The following is a 16,815-nucleotide window of genomic DNA, read 5'->3' on the forward strand; positions in this document are numbered from 1 at the left end:
AGACTTGATATATTAAAAACCCTGCGCTGAACGTGCATTTATTTCTACTTCGAAAGCAATTTGAATTTAAATTGCGAAAGATGGCCACAGTGCCCTCTGAACACCAACAAATGGGTTTTGCATATTTCTAGAAAAGCAATTCAATTCCTGTTTCAAGTCTGATAGATTATATTTAGAATGCTGTGCTTATTACTTATTTGAAAAATCTCAAAACACTTTTTATAAGATCATAGGAATGGCCTTAACTTCTACTCAACTTTATTTAATAAAACAAAGAAGAGGAATGGTTATTAATTTAATAAAATAAGTTGTAAAAAAACACATTTCAAGCTCTGAATCGGTAAATGTTTGTCTCCTATCTAAATCGGTGAAAATATTGCGTTTTACTGTCTATCGGAAAGTCTTACTGTCTTTTGTCTAAAGTAAATACGCTCTCCAAAGCGAAGCTTCCAGTAATACATTATTACGTTTCGAGCTCTGTACCTAACTTCTTGGTGTAAATTGAATTCGAAAGAGTATCTTCTATCCCGCAAATCCGTGGATATATCGAGGATAACATTAACTATTCCAAATTGCAAATATACTTTTCTATCAAGATAGATGCAAACACTTTTCTCAGATTCTCGTGACATTTTCATTTCTTTCTCAAAGTGTTTCTTTATTACGGTATTTTTGAATATTTATACAAATATTACAAAGAGCTAATTCTAGCTACCAAAGTACCTAGTAAAATCAATCTACCTTACTATGGAGAGGCAAACACAAAATAATAATAATAAGTTTGGTAGTAAGATTAATAACCTAAGTAGAGTCTAGGGAAGAATAAAATAATCTCATGTCGTCGCAAATAAAGAATCTAAAGCTTCATCCAAACCTGCACGATTAAAGCAACTACGAAGCAGGATCGTGGGCCGCGTGGTGCTCGCCTCTCATGATGTAAATATCGCCATGGCATCTACGCGACTAATAGTTGTGCACTGTGCACGTCATATTAACAATATACTACGTCATATTAACATATAGAATAAGGACAATCAGAACTAAGAAAGAAAAACCAGTAGGTATCAATAATATTATGTTTATTTATTTATTTATTTATTTATTTAAAGGTACACAAAACAGGTTGTAACTAAAAATGGTCCAAACATAAAAACAAAAGATCCTAATCTAAGTGACAACCCCTAATAGGTGTACACAGCAGTACTATACCTAAATAAAATATACATTACACAAGATATACACAGAATTTTTAGCATGAAGGCTTAATAAAAATTTACAATAATGTTTACAATATAAAATGGTTTACTACATGAATTTAAGTATTTAAAGGACAAATATGCATAGAAGTTAAATCTTATATATATATATATATAATATACTGTTCGTATATATATATATACTGTTCGTATATATATATATACGAACAGTATTTAAAAAAATAAAGATGAAAGAAGAATGTTACGAAAAAAGTTGATGAATTTCTTTTTTAAATATATTAATATTATTGTTAAAAATGTCAATATTATGATTTATTGTGAAAAGATCATTATACAGGCGACACATACGAACAACTGGATTATAGAAGGAAGTATTATTCTTGTTCGGAAGTTTATTTCGTATTACAATAATCAAAGCAAGTCCGTCCGCACCGAATCCCTATAACGCAATGAAGTCTGCACCAACTCCTGCTCCAGCCAACCCGATGACGTAAAGTTGGCATAGCTCGGGTTGCTCTCAGATCTCTCCTCTTGCAAATAGATTCACCTTGTGGACGCTCCCGCATCGCGTTCCGCATCCCGCTTCATAAAACGCAGGTGTGGCCGATTTGTGAAGTGATAGGCAACAAAGAATGCATAAAAAATTGCTCCAGATATTTACTAACTCAATTTTCTTGAATACCCGCCCATTGAATGCCAAATTATGCAAATATTATGTTCAATGAAATTCAAAAGCAATTGAAACTTGAGTCCCTTTTTGCACGTGTTGCTGAAATTTATAATAAGAAAGATACTCAACTTAAGTACACCCTTTTATTAATCAAAAAGTTTTACTATCTCGTTTGAAAATTGTTCGAAAAGCTAGAAATATTTGTATATTTGACGAGTATTTTGTCGCCATAAAAGTGCCAGAGTAAGGGGACTCCTCCATAATAATAATTATTATTTTTAGATAATATTCCAAATTTTGGTTACGAATCGCAAATTGTTTAGACGTACGCACTCATGCGGCATAATAACATAAAGTCATTGAGCTTTTAGCTTTACGACGTTGTCGATAATGATACGTCATAATGTATTTGCGAGCTTCTGCTTATAAATTGCCTGTTTTGTACTTAATTATTTATTTACGTAACAAAAGTAGAATTAATTTATTATTACTTAATATAATATGTACTATAGTTACTGTGCAAAGTCGAAGTGAGGTCCCATCGTTTACTTAGGTGAATTTGTTATCGTCCGTTTGAACTTCTGAAACCCATACTAATATTATAAATGCAAGAGTTTGTCTGTCTGTCAGCTAGCTTTTCACGGTCCATCCATTTAACCAATTTTAACGACATTGGGTATTGGCTATTTTTGTAGCAGATATCAAAGAGTGCTAACGGGATTTGTAAAAAAAACCCAAATCCACGCAATCGATGTCAGCGGCATCATCTTTGTAAATATTGAAATTCGCAAACAATACGAAAATTTGTAAGTCCATCCTTTTTACTTCATAAAGTTTTTTATTTTAACTGCATCACTGCAAAAAGCTAGAAAAAGTTTATAATGAACTACAGAATCTTTATAACTTTTCAGAGGTGTTTTTGTTAACCGGGTAATATCACGCTCGGCGCCGGCTAAAAGAGGTTGTAAAATGCAAATGCTAATATAATTTCTAGTATAAACGGAGCAAAGCGGTACACTTTTCTTATTAACTAAAACTACCGTTTTATCTATTCTGGCCATTTCCTAAATTGTGTGGAAACAGTTAGGATTATGTTTAGGCATATATACTTTACTCGTTTCAAAATTAACATATTATAAATGTAAAAGGAAGAGTTTGTATGATGTTTATATTATACTCTACCCGTTTAGATATACCTAGCATATATGTAAAACGAAGTGTATTTCGAATAGGGTTGTTTATTTGTTTTTAAAATAAACATTGTGTCGTCACCACTCCTCAAGCCCGTTGAGTACCTACTGCAACTATTGAATACTGCCGATTATTCTACTAACAATTTGTTATAGTACCGATATAGTATCGATTAATTAAAATCTTCAGTTACTGATGATCAATAGTAATTAATAGGGAACAAGATCATTTTCAAAGAACCTACAAATTAAATACAAATTATCTTGCACAGATGCTAAATACCAAAATCCATAAAGTTTATAGTAGACCCAACTACTACAACAACTACTACAACAAGTGTAAATTAAAAATTTATAACACCCTCGACAAGTGAAGGTTACTGTAACTAGAAAAGAAGTCATAACTTTCAAACGGCTGAACCGGTTTTCTTGGATTATAGCTTAGAACACTCTTGAGCAAGCCACCTTTCAATCAAAAAAACTAAATTAAAATTGGTTCATTAGTTTAGGAGCTACAATGCCACAGACAGATACACAGACACACGCGTCAAACTTATTGCACCCCTCTTTTTGTGTCGAATGTGTGCAAAAAAGTGCAAAAAAGAACACTGCTTATGAATAATATATTTAAAAAAAGTAGTCCAAAATGGATAAATAAATCAGGATAGTTGCGCCGCATGAGGCAGGCGTGTACTGAAGTCAATAGCCTTCTTAGCTCTCGAAGCGCCTTATCGACAAACTCACTAGGAACTATTGCTAAAATATACCTCTTGCTCTTCTATGAAAAATATTTATGTATTATAACAACGAGTGAATGCCTGTGTAAAAAAATTGATGAATTTGAAAATGAACTTTACAAAAATTACAATAGAATCTGTACGTATCTTTCTTTTTATTTTACTTGAGAGCCTAAATTTTGAGGAGATATTTGATAAAAGCTGCAAGTTTAGGCCTGATTTACCTACACTTTGTGAAGTGCCGATGCAGATAACAAGTGATTAGTCAATAGATTTTTTGATATAAAGTTCAATTCATGTATCACTTAACAGCGTCTCCGCTTTAGCTTGCAACATGCTTATTATTCACTACACATACTTTTACTTGCCTACTTATCATCTGCACTTGCTGCTTGACATAGTGTAAATCAGGTATAAGGCTCAGCAGTTTTAATAAAAATCCTACCATACATATTATTTTCACACATTATAACCGATTACCATTTCCGTTCCATCGTGGGTGAAAATAATTCCAATTAAGGCGTAAACTTTGGAAATTCGCGTGGCATCACACCACGACGCGAGGGATGGAATCTGACCTGAAATTCCAGCAAAGTTAAATGCTAAAGCCGGAGGCAGATCGACTTAATAAAACCCACCTACCTCCCATTACCGTGTTTATGTGTAAACCGTTACTTTTGAGCTCGCCCTTTAATTAAATGACCCTCCACGAAGTAACAAACTTTTATGGCTCTACGTTTCTTTATAATGTTCTCGGGAAGTCAAGCTAATTACATTAAGTGTAGGCTTTATTTTTCTCTTTCTACATCCATTCGATTGAAGATGGACGCTGCTAATCACTTTATTTGGGAGCCATTTATTTGTTCCGTTTCGTCGCTGGAACACCTCTCTTTATTCGTAAACAGAGTTAGAAAGAATTCCAGTCAGCCTAGGAAACATATACGGCCTTACACACAGAACGGCCTTAAACAGAAGCCGAGCTTTATTAAAATGCGAATAAAGCTTTTTACAATATTCAGAATAGCACGAGGCTTTGAGCAATTTGGAAAAAATAAAAAGAGTAACCGAGCGCTGATAATTTATTACAAATCTTAAATCAGCATTAAAATTTTAAAAAAAATATAAGGGGAATGTAAATCTTGATTCTTGACTGCTCTACTGCTCACAAATTGATTTAAATTTAAGAACCACTCAAGAAAGCTTTGACTTTAGAAAAGTAACTAACCACGGCCGAACGTTCTTCGTAGTCCTACTAAACTAAAATAAAACGCGAGTAAGTAGATATCTAAAAATAAATCGTAATTTATAAAATTAAAAAATATGACTGCCCTGACAAAAAACGAACTAAAAAACATTATATACCTACAAGTCTAAGCCTACCCATGCTAAAAAATGAAAAATTTCACATTTGATTATGAGCTTCCATGTTAGATATTATTATTTTTTAATTATGGATATAATTGAAGTCTCATTTGGGATGATGTAAGGATTCTAAGTATGTACCTATACCCCGTACATCCAAATCTGTTTTAGCCATAGACTAACAATTTTTTTCGCTAATGGTTTTAGCATTTAAAAGTTATGGCGGAATAAAGACACTCACATACATACGAGTACATAAAAATATGTATCTACAGCATGCATGAAGCCTGAAACCTTCAAATTCAAATTCAAATTCAAATTATTTATTCAATTAAACTTTTACAAGTGCTTTTGAATCGTCAAAATAATCTACCACTGGTTCGGAATGCTGTTCCTACCGAGAAGAACCAGCAAGAAACTCGGCGGTTGCTCTTTTCAAATGTACAATTTACAATAATATGCCATACTGTATACAAGCAATTGCAGCGCCGTATATTGCTGGAGCGAATCAAATCCAAGCTTTTTTGTCATTTACATAATCTTCGATTGTATAATAAGCTTTTTCCAGGAGCATACTTTTAATAGATTTTTTAAACTTGTGTAAAGGCAAGTCTAAAATTGATTGTGGAATTTTATTATAAAATATTACACTCATTCCCACAAACGATTTTCCCATTTTCCTGAGGCGGAGCGTAGGATATGCGAGCCTATTACGGTTTCTAGTTTGCCGGTCGTGGAAATCACCGATTTTTTTGTAACTATGAATGTTTTGTCGTACAAAAATTATATTAGCGTAAATATATTGAGAAGCTACTGTAAGAATACCTATTTCCTTAAATTTCTCTCGTAGGGAATCGCGCGGTTTTAAATTATAGATTGCGCGTATTGCCCTTTTTTGTAATACGAAAATTTTTCCAATATCTGCCGCTTTACCCCATAGTAAGATTCCGTAAGACATAATACTGTGAAAATAGGCAAAATATACAATTTTTGCAGTTTCCACATCAGTTATCTGTCGAATCCTTCTAACAGCGTAAGCAGCAGAGCTGAGTTTACCAGCAAGTGTTGATATATGGGCGTTCCATTGAAGCTTTGCATCTAAAGTTATCCCTAGGAACACGGTAGTTTCTTCTACTTTCAACATATCATTATTTACCATTAAATTAAAATCATTTGCCGTCTTAGTATTGGGCAATGCGAATTCGACACACTTAGTTTTCTTTGCATTTAAAAGCAAATTATTAACAGTAAACCAATGAGTAACCTGCGATATGGTTCTATTTACATCGTCAAAATTATTATAATTTCTATCGACTTTAAAAATCAAAGACGTATCATCAGCAAATAGTACAATATCGCAATCATTTTGGACGAAATATGGTAAATCGTTTATATATACCAAAAACATGAAGGGACCTAAGATAGAGCCTTGTGGAACACCCATTAGTGAGGCTGATCCGGATGACTTCACATCATTTACACATACAGTTTGTATACGATCACTGAGGTAGGACGCAATGAGACTAAGCGCAGAGTCTTTGATTCCATAGTGGTTCAATTTAGCCAAGAGAGTCTCATGCGAAACGCAATCGAATGCTTTAGACAAATCACAGAAAATTCCAATAGCATTCTGTGAGTTCTCCCATGCATCGAATATATGCTTTAAAAGCATTGCGCCCGCATCGATTGTTGATCGACCTTTAGTAAAACCATACTGCTCCGAATGAAGTAATTTATTCAGATTAAAGTGCTGGAGCAGTTGGTTGAGCATAATTTTTTCAAATATCTTGCTAAAAGTCGGTAAAATTGAAATTGGCCTGTAATTATTTGGGTCAGTTTTACTACCCGATTTAAAAAGAGGAATTAATTTACTGTATTTCATAAGATCTGGAAAGGATCCTGAATCTACGGACTCATTAAAGATTAGAGCAAGATATGGAGCAACAATATCAATAATATTGCTGATTACTTTTACTGAAATTCCCCATAGGTCTCCGGTTTTTTTGTACTGTAGCGATTTGAATACTTTAACAATATCATATGGGGTAACGTGTTCAAATTTAAATAATACACTGCACTCAGAAACATTGCTCCTTAGAAGAGTGTAGGCTTCCGCTGGCGACGAGTTAAGGGAACTGGTAGTGGTAACTGGAATGTTTCGAAAAAAGTCCTCAAATACGTTTGCTATTTCTAAGTCGGAGTCAGTAATCATTCTTCATTGATTATATTTCTTTTTTTTTTGGGCACTTGTGTAAAAAAGGAAACCAAATTATACAAAGAGGTTCTACATAAATTCCATGTATATTATATTATATTGGAAACCTACGTAAAAATTGTGATTTTATTACGGACTAGCTGATGCCCGCAGCTTCGCCCGCGTGGATTGGTCAGATCCCCTGCAGCATCAGGATTGAGGAGTTGGAATCCAAATTTTTTATGAAACAATGTCGCAAAGTTCCTCTATCGATTAAAAAAAAAATTACGCAAATCGGTCCAGAAATCTCAGAGATTTCGGTGTACATAGGTAGAAAAACACAACTCCCTTTTTGAAAGTCGGTTAAAAAAGTAGCCTATGTTACACCCTGGTCAATCCTCTACTTGTCTGTGAAAATCCCGTCAAAATCGGTTCAGCCGTTCCAAAGATTAGCCTTTTCAAACAGACAGACAGACAGACAGACAGACAGACAGACAGACAGACAGACAGACTAAAATTTTAAAAACGTGTGATTCAGTTAAGGTATCGTTCAAATAACCCTATGAGCTTAATATGAGGTAGTTATTTCGAAATTACAGACAGACACTCCAATTTTATTTATTAAGTATAGATTTGTGTTACAAAATTTAAGGGCGACAAAACCTTGTTATAAAGCTCGTTGAAATTCTACTTGCGCACCCTGGAATATACCTAATAAACACAAGAAACACGCGAAAATTCTCTCATTATCGAAATTTTATTACTGCCTTATTTATCTTAACGTTAATCGTCAGCAATCTTTTGTTTGATTGTTTATCTTGAAGAAGAAACTGTAGACGTAAGCATTATTAAGTATGATTGTACGGATCAAACTCAGCACTTAATAATTAATTAACTTGTGACGTCATGATTCAAGAAGTCATGAATCTCAGGCTAAAATTTACGCAAAGATGTTTGTTTGAATCTATCTTATTTAACTTTATCTGAAGTCTGAGGAAAGTCTTAGTGTGTTTTATACATTTCAGCCTTAGAGGTGATATAGTCCTATTAAACCATTTGGAGTGTAGGATAACAAAAGTTAACAGGAGGACGTAATACCAGTATGTCTTGTGTGTTATAGCGGCACAGTCCAACCTATTCGCGCAAGGTTAAATACAATGGCAGGTCGACTTAATAAACCCTACCTACCTCCATTACTGCGTTAATGTGTAAAGCTCTACTTTTACGATTTCGCTCTCGCACTTTACGACTCGAAGACTATCCTGCATCCTCCCAAATTGTCCCTGTGAGAGCAACAAACTGTTCTATGAACCAGATTTCTTAATGGTTTTGTTACAACGTCATCATATTTCCCAGTCTGTATCTGATATTTTAGTTAGCTATTTTAGGCACTCATCCAACCGCGGACGATTAGGAAGAAACTAGTTATGTTATGCACTAGAAACGGGTTGATTAGCAAGGAGCAGCGAGTCTGTAGTTGTGATAGTTCAAGTCAAGAGTGAATAGGCATCTTCTAGGCAAGCGCGCTCCATCTTAGGCTGCATCATTACTTGTTAGCAGGTCTGATTGCAGCCAAGCGGCAGTCTACAAATTAAAAAAAAGTTTTATCTACTTAATACTCTGTCGCCTTGATGAAGGTAAACTTAAGTAATAAAAAAAATCTCCTCTATTATCCGAAAACAAATAAAAATAAAGTTATTTAGGCATGTTGAATGAGATCGCAAAGTAAAATCAACAAAAAATAATTCATACATTGTTAAAAAAGACAAGAAGACTCGGCTTTAGTTTATGATAGTATGAACTACTTACGTATATTTATATAATATAGAAAAATATACCTAATTGCAGGCTTTTACTAATAACAGTAATTAAAAGCCAATTCTGATTTTCACGCGCGGCGCATAGTTGGTAGTTTATTTCAAATAAAGTTAAGTTATTATATTTTTCTTGAAAGAAGGTAGAAGACCGAAACGAAATTTTAAAACACTAAACTGAATGAAATCGCATAGCAACGCATTCTTCGTGAAAAATAAAATGACTTTTCCAGTCCTGTAGAAAGAATTTTGGTTAGATATCGATAAAAGACAAAAGGGCCCTTTTGTCATTCGTTATTTCATTTTTATGAAGAAACCAAATAACCGTTTGAACAATTGCAATTTCGAGTGGCGCAACTTATTCCAACAATATTTTCTTTTCGATCAGAGAAATAAAAGAGACGTTGTGGAAATTTTAATCGATTTCAATATAAATTGTTAATCGAAATGCATTTAGTCTATCCTAGTTATTATTTATAACATCTTACCAAATATGGTTTTAATTACAACCAATTTTAGATGTAGCGTGCAAATGATGGACGGTATAAAATTAATTTAAATTATTACTATGTTAACGTACTTAGAATTACTACTGGACATTATCTTAATAAGTGCTTAAAATTTAAATTGATGATTTTCACTAAACCACCTTGCTGTGAGAGAATTTAAATAGAAAATCTATGTAATAAAGGTAATTTATTAACCTGAATTTGATTATTTTCTTTCGATTTTCTTCGCGAATCGAATATAAATCGTTGATCGCAGATGAAGTTACGAGATGTCGTAGATACGATAAAATGAGTGGATATGATAAGATACTTATTTTATTATTTAAAATACTCTTAATAGCACAGTAACAAGTCTTAGAATTTTTAGAGTCCATTACAATTATTGCGTTTCTGTAAAATGGGTTTTCATGAATTTTACAGTAGTTTCATCTACATTGTTTACTGAGGCATGTAATTGACCTTAAGTTTCATTCATTATAAGTAGGTATATTTAAGCTAAGTTTACCTTACTGGGTAAACATTCATAAAATATGAATATTTATTTTAGCGCTTGTTAAGAGGTTTAAGGATTCTATGTCTATATAAATATTTCCAATTGGATTCTATTATTTCAAGTCCAAGTTATTAGATGTTTTTTTTTGTCGACTAGGTGCTAAAGTATAGTTTTATTTTATTATTATTGGCGTCACTCAGAAAAGCAGGTATTATTTAAATATTTTTATTGAATTATTGGAATGTCCTCTCCAGAAACCAACACAAAAAAAACACAAGTTTAATGTGTAAGGTTATCCGAGAGTTTTAATCTAAACAAACTAATGCCAAAATAAATAATTTAATTAGAGCGTGATTGCTATCACAACATCTAATTATTCAGTTCACAATCCAAATACCGAAAATATGCGATATCGCTCCGAATCTCGGAAGGAGACTGAACTAAAACCTTCGAAACACCCGTATTTATGCAAGTTCAATCTTGTTGGCCTCCTAGCAACAGATTGTATGACATCGAATGAGCCAAATATCGATTTTATCAAACTACCTGCATTAGATAAATTAATAATTTTATATTATTTTTGACAACTCAAATCAATTTTTAAAAATAACCTTACAGTTCGGCCGTCCTGAATTTAACACGTCCTCGTGTTTCTAATCAATCTTGTCATGTCAGTCGCGGGCTTCCTTGCCCTAAGTCAAATCCAAATCATGGGCTATCCTGCCCTCCGTCAAATCATTAAAACCTACCCTTGAACTGCCGAACTCTCAATTTTAATATCAAGTCAACAATAAATCCAAACGACTAACTTCTCATTCGATGTATACAAAATCTGAACCACTCATTGCAAATTACTTTCTAATTCACAAAAGACTAAATTCTTTAAAAAAACTAAAAATTTTAATCACCAAATCAAACTCAATAAAAATTTAATCAAATGTGGGTTGTTTACAAAAAGATACCAAAGCGAAATTAAGGCAACGTGAGACACGTCCCGCTTCTGAATTATTGGCGTCACTCAGAAAAGCAGGTATTATTTAAATATTTTTATTGAATTATTGGAATGTCCTCTCCAGAAACCAACACAAAAAAAACACAAGTTTAATGTGTAAGGTTATCCGAGAGTTTTAATCTAAACAAACTAATGCCAAAATAAATAATTTAATTAGAGCGTGATTGCTATCACAACATCTAATTATTCAGTTCACAATCCAAATACCGAAAATATGCGATATCGCTCCGAATCTCGGAAGGAGACTGAACTAAAACCTTCGAAACACCCGTATTTATGCAAGTTCAATCTTGTTGGCCTCCTAGCAACAGATTGTATGACATCGAATGAGCCAAATATCGATTTTATCAAACTACCTGCATTAGATAAATTAATAATTTTATATTATTTTTGACAACTCAAATCAATTTTTAAAAATAACCTTACATTATATATTAAGTCAATATATTTTCTTTACGTAAGAAAACGTTTAGCTTTGAACTTTAAACTTTGCAATTTCATTCGAGATTTTGTTTAATCAATTCTTTTTCTTCGAAGCTTAAAAAATATCTCTGAATTTAAATGAGATGAACCGCTTTTTATTAAGACGAAGAGATTCCTTTGCTTGTGGATTCCAGACAGCTTAATGAATTGAGATTAACTTCCCCGCATTCTTGGAAATTGGATACTGTACCGTTAAGAGGGCTCTCTCCGTCACTCGTTTCATACAATCGTAGTTCCAATTTCATTTGAATATTAAGCAACCAAAGTCCATACAATTTTGCAGACATATTCTAGAATCTAACATCTATGTCTGTGGTTTTCCAGATTTCTGTTAAAATATTCGGTTTCAAAGTTACGCGGTCTTAAAAATTTTCATACAAATCTTTGAGCCCCTGTAATTTTAAAACTACATATTTTTAGAAAAATCTAAAACACCACAGACACAGATATTAGTTTCTAGAATATGTCTGCAAAATTTCATGGACTTTGGTTGCTTAATACTCAAATGAAATTGGAACTACGATTGTATGAAACGAGTGACGGAGAGAGCCCTGTTAAATAGAAGTGGCTACGCTGGCCAACTGCGATTTGACAGACTTCACTGCACACCTTTGAGGACATTATGGAGAACTCTCATACATGCAGGTTTCCTCGTAATGTTTTCTTTCGCCGTTAAAGGCGTGATATTTAATTGCTTAAAACGCACATAACTCTCAAAAGTTAGAGGTGCGTGCCCGGGATTGAAGTTCAGACCTCCCGAAAAGAAGCCGATGTCATAACCACTGAGCTATCACCGCTCCGAAGATCGGACGGATGCACCTAACTTACATTTTACAAAGCATATACCGTCCTAGTCCACATCGGTCTACATATAATAAAAAATGCAGAACTATATATAAGTTTGATAATATTGCATTTTATATACATTTTGGTTCTACTGTACTGCAAAATACAATGAAAGTCTTTGTTATTCTAGTTCTATCTAACATAGTGTAAGGTTATTTTTAAAATATTGATTTGAGTTGTCAAAAATAATATAAAATTATTAATTTACCTAATGCAGGTAGTTTGATAAAATCGATATTTGGCTCATTCGATGTCATACAATCTGTTGCTAGGAGGTCAACAAGATTGAACTTGCATAAATACGGGTGTTTCGAAGGTTTTAGTTGAGTCTCCTTCCGAGATTCGGGGCGATATCGCATATTTTCGGTTTTTGTATTGTGAACTGGATAATTAGATGTTGTGATAGCAATCACGCTCTAATTAAATTATTTATTTTGGCATTAGTTTTTTTTAGATTAAAACTCTCGGATAATCTCTATCTTGAGAGGACATTCCAATAATTCGATAAAAATATTTAAATAATACCTGCTTTTCTGAGTGACGCCAATAATAGCTTGCATAATTAATATATGCACGCTGAATAAACAGGTTTTTAATTGGGTACCTCCATTCTAGCCAAACTGAAGTCTAGTCACAGACCGCAGTAAGCCAGCATCTAACCGCAAAACCTTGTGAGTCTAATTAGTCTGTATCGTAATACCTATAATAACAGAACTAGAGAAAGAACAAAGTAATGTTTTGGATATGCCGATCGGTGTAGTATTTTTACCAAAAACACAGGCATTTATTTTTTATACAAAACAAGAATACATTCAGAAAACTGCACACATAAATCACAAATGGTTTTATTGAAAATATTACAATAAAACTTAAAGCTAGCCTTATTTATGTACCTAATTACTGTAAAAATCATGCCCGTGTGGAATGGTGCCAAGAATACTAGCTGCATCTCCGCGTTGGAAGCCACGCTGATTCTTTGCCCAAAAATGAGCCAGCCCTTTTGTCACCAGACGAGGATATTAATTGCGGTGAAATGTCTTGTAAAAATTTATAAAACCATCCTAAATACATCAGTCACTATAACGCAACACAAACTACAGCTTTAAAAATTCATACATATTTTGCATGTAAGTTTTATCGTTGACTATGGCCCGCGATTAGACAGAAATTTTAGCCGAGCAACGCCAGGGTGTATCAGTTAGTTCATTATTACAATTAGAATAGATGATAAAAAATCCTGGAATAAATGCAAAAAAAAATTGCTGGATAAAATAATGTTTATTCATGAGCTTGCAGTCTTTGTTCATCGCGCATTTACATAAAGTCCGAGCAAATAGTTCGATGGACAAGTCCTGCCGTGCTGCAATTACCCTCAGCGCTGGAATATTTACAATTTAGATAGTGCCTTCGCTCTAGAAGTCAAAAGAAAAATCTAGTTTAATGCGAGTTACCTAACAGTTACATGAATACATTATTCATTGCATTATTATGCATTCGAATTTGTTAACTCTTTATTATTGGATCTTTCGTATTTATTATAATGGTACTTACTTATCTAAGGAGAATACAAAATGAAATTTTAGTTTTAGTTTTCCTTTTAACATTTTAGGATATAGATACAGGCTAAGTTTTAGAATATAATAAGGACTCATTAGTAACTTTTAATTTCTATATTAGAGGCTTTGTTACGTAGGTTAAGATTTGATATATCTATACGTTTTCACAAACAGATTGTTTTAATTTCTCTTCGGGTCCATATTCCGCATACCTACTCCATATCTGTGTTTAAGGACATCTTCCAAAACTTTTACGAAAAACGAGTAATTTTCTCGTCCTTTGAGTTAACGTGATCCCATCTTTCTTATCCCATATTTCGTCACCAATCTCTTGTTTAATTCTCCACTAAAGGCAAATTAACAGGTGTAAATTAGAAATTTATGACACCCCCGACAAGTGAAGGTTACAGTAACTAGAAAAGAGCTGATAACTTTCAAACGGCTGAACCGATTTTCTTGAATAATAGCTAAGCCACCTTTGAAACAAAAAAAAACTAAATTAAAATCGGTTCATTAGTTTAGGAGCTACGATGCCACAGACAGATACACAGATACACACGTTAAACTTATAACACCCCTCTTTTTGGGTCGGGGGTTAAAAATGAGTTTGGTCGAACCTATTTTAATTATAAATAATACTTAAGCCTCTCTTTCTCTCCGTGTTTTGTGACGCGCTCTCTAAAATTGGATTGGATTGGAAGCTTCTCTACTGTAAATAGTCACTCCATTAAAATTATTTATCATATCTCCGTAAAAGTTTGCAAATATTTTCTATCAATTTTGTAACAAAATGGCTTTCTGAGATCGTAGACGACCGCAAACATGTAGTGATGAAGATTTGTTCCGACTAGGACGTGACTCGGGGTATCTTAGAAGAATTTCTACGGATATCCTTTTACGGACGGACATGTTTATATCACGTCATATTTTTACTGAAAAGGATTTAGAATTAAAGTGAATTTTTAGTTAAAAAAATAATTTTAGGAAAATATCATAAATGCGATAGCGTGTTTGTTTGTTGGTTTGTCCTTCAATCGGCAACGGGGCAACAGATCGACGATTTTCTATATGGGTATAAAAGACCTGGAGAGTGACATTTTATACAAAATCAAAGATCTTCTACAGAATTTTTTAAAACCTAATTCCACTCGTAGAAAATGGCGGCCATCAGCTAATATACATTAAACTAGCGGATACTCTGCGTGTGCTACTACGCTAAAAAAGTAATACGCCTAATGCATTGTTTTAGTGGTCTACAACCACCTTCGCATTGTAACCTTTCTAATCAAACTGATTTGAGGCATATCGGTTGGATGGTTTCAAATACTATGACGGACATAGGAAAAAAACAAAGGTTTAAACTTTAAACAATACGTCTTGGTGTCGTAGCTCTGTCGTAGCCCTCAACGCTTTTAGAAACGTAGCCTCCGGCGTAGAGCCCCAATGACGCACAGTGCGTTAAGTCGTCACCACACTGTCGACTTACGTATTTTTAAATATTATTATAAAGCAGTCAAAATAGCATTTGTCCAATAACAATCATAAGATCATCTCTGATGGCCGTAGATAATAATATTATATTTATTAAAGTACGGTCAAGATAGACAAAAGTAATTAATTTTCGTCAACTTATTTAAAGCTCTGGGAGCTCAAACGTAAGCGCTCCGTTTAACAGGAAGCCCACAATAAAGTTACACAGTCTGGTAAAAAGTGTTACCTCTTTTAAACAAATGTAAATAGGAGGTAGGATAGGATATTATAAATAAAATTGAATACACAGTAACAAAAGTAAAATATAGTCTCATAGTATGACGTCACAAATGTAAAGAGATAGAAGAGATAACTCATTGGTATACGAGACTATCCGTATATTGGATGGCAATTTCATTCGGGATACCTTTTGCACTAAATTCTAGCCAGTCGTATATCAAAACGCTATTTCCGTATATCTGTAATAGCGAAATTCACATCCAATTCGTAGATATGTTATATTCAAATAAGAATTTCGTATGCATTTTCTAACTAAAGTATTGAACTTGTAGATCTACGCAACTGATCCTTTATCCCATTAAAGCTATGAGTAGTGAAAATATAATAATAAATACTAGCTGATACTACTACAGTTTCTAGCAGGAAATATTGTGCATCGAACTTTAGTAAGAGATTTCGGCTTCGTAGAGCGTTGTCTCTGTCACTCATTCCTACGTTACGTTTTGTCGGTCTCAACGACAGATACAACGCTCTATGAAACCGTTATTTCTTTCTAAAATTTGGTGTACAATATTTCCTGCCGGGCACTATGCTAATATTATAAATGCGAAGGTTGTATTTTGTGTATTTGTTGGATTGTTGTTTTTTTCTTCAATCAGCCGCAACGGAGCAACGGAAAAACAAAGAGCTCACGGGATTTTTAAGGAATTCGGGGCGATGTCGCGAACATCATCTATTTAATATTTAAAAAACCAGTCAAGTGCGACTTGGACTAGCATACAAAGGGTTCCGTACCATCGTACAAGATTATTTACTATTCACATTTCATTCATGAGGACGCGTAAATGGAACGCCATTTTAATATAATATAATGGTGGCTGTGAAAATTCAATATGCCCTGTCATCGTCCAGAACAGCTCCTATCATACAAAACGATTATTTATTTACTATTTACAGAGGAAATTAAAAATGTCAACCATAACATCCTACTTCCTACTAGTAATAAAAAAGCAAAAGTGTGA

This window comes from Maniola jurtina, chromosome 6 (assembly GCF_905333055.1).
Source record: "Maniola jurtina chromosome 6, ilManJurt1.1, whole genome shotgun sequence".
Classification (NCBI taxonomy): domain Eukaryota; kingdom Metazoa; phylum Arthropoda; class Insecta; order Lepidoptera; family Nymphalidae; genus Maniola; species Maniola jurtina.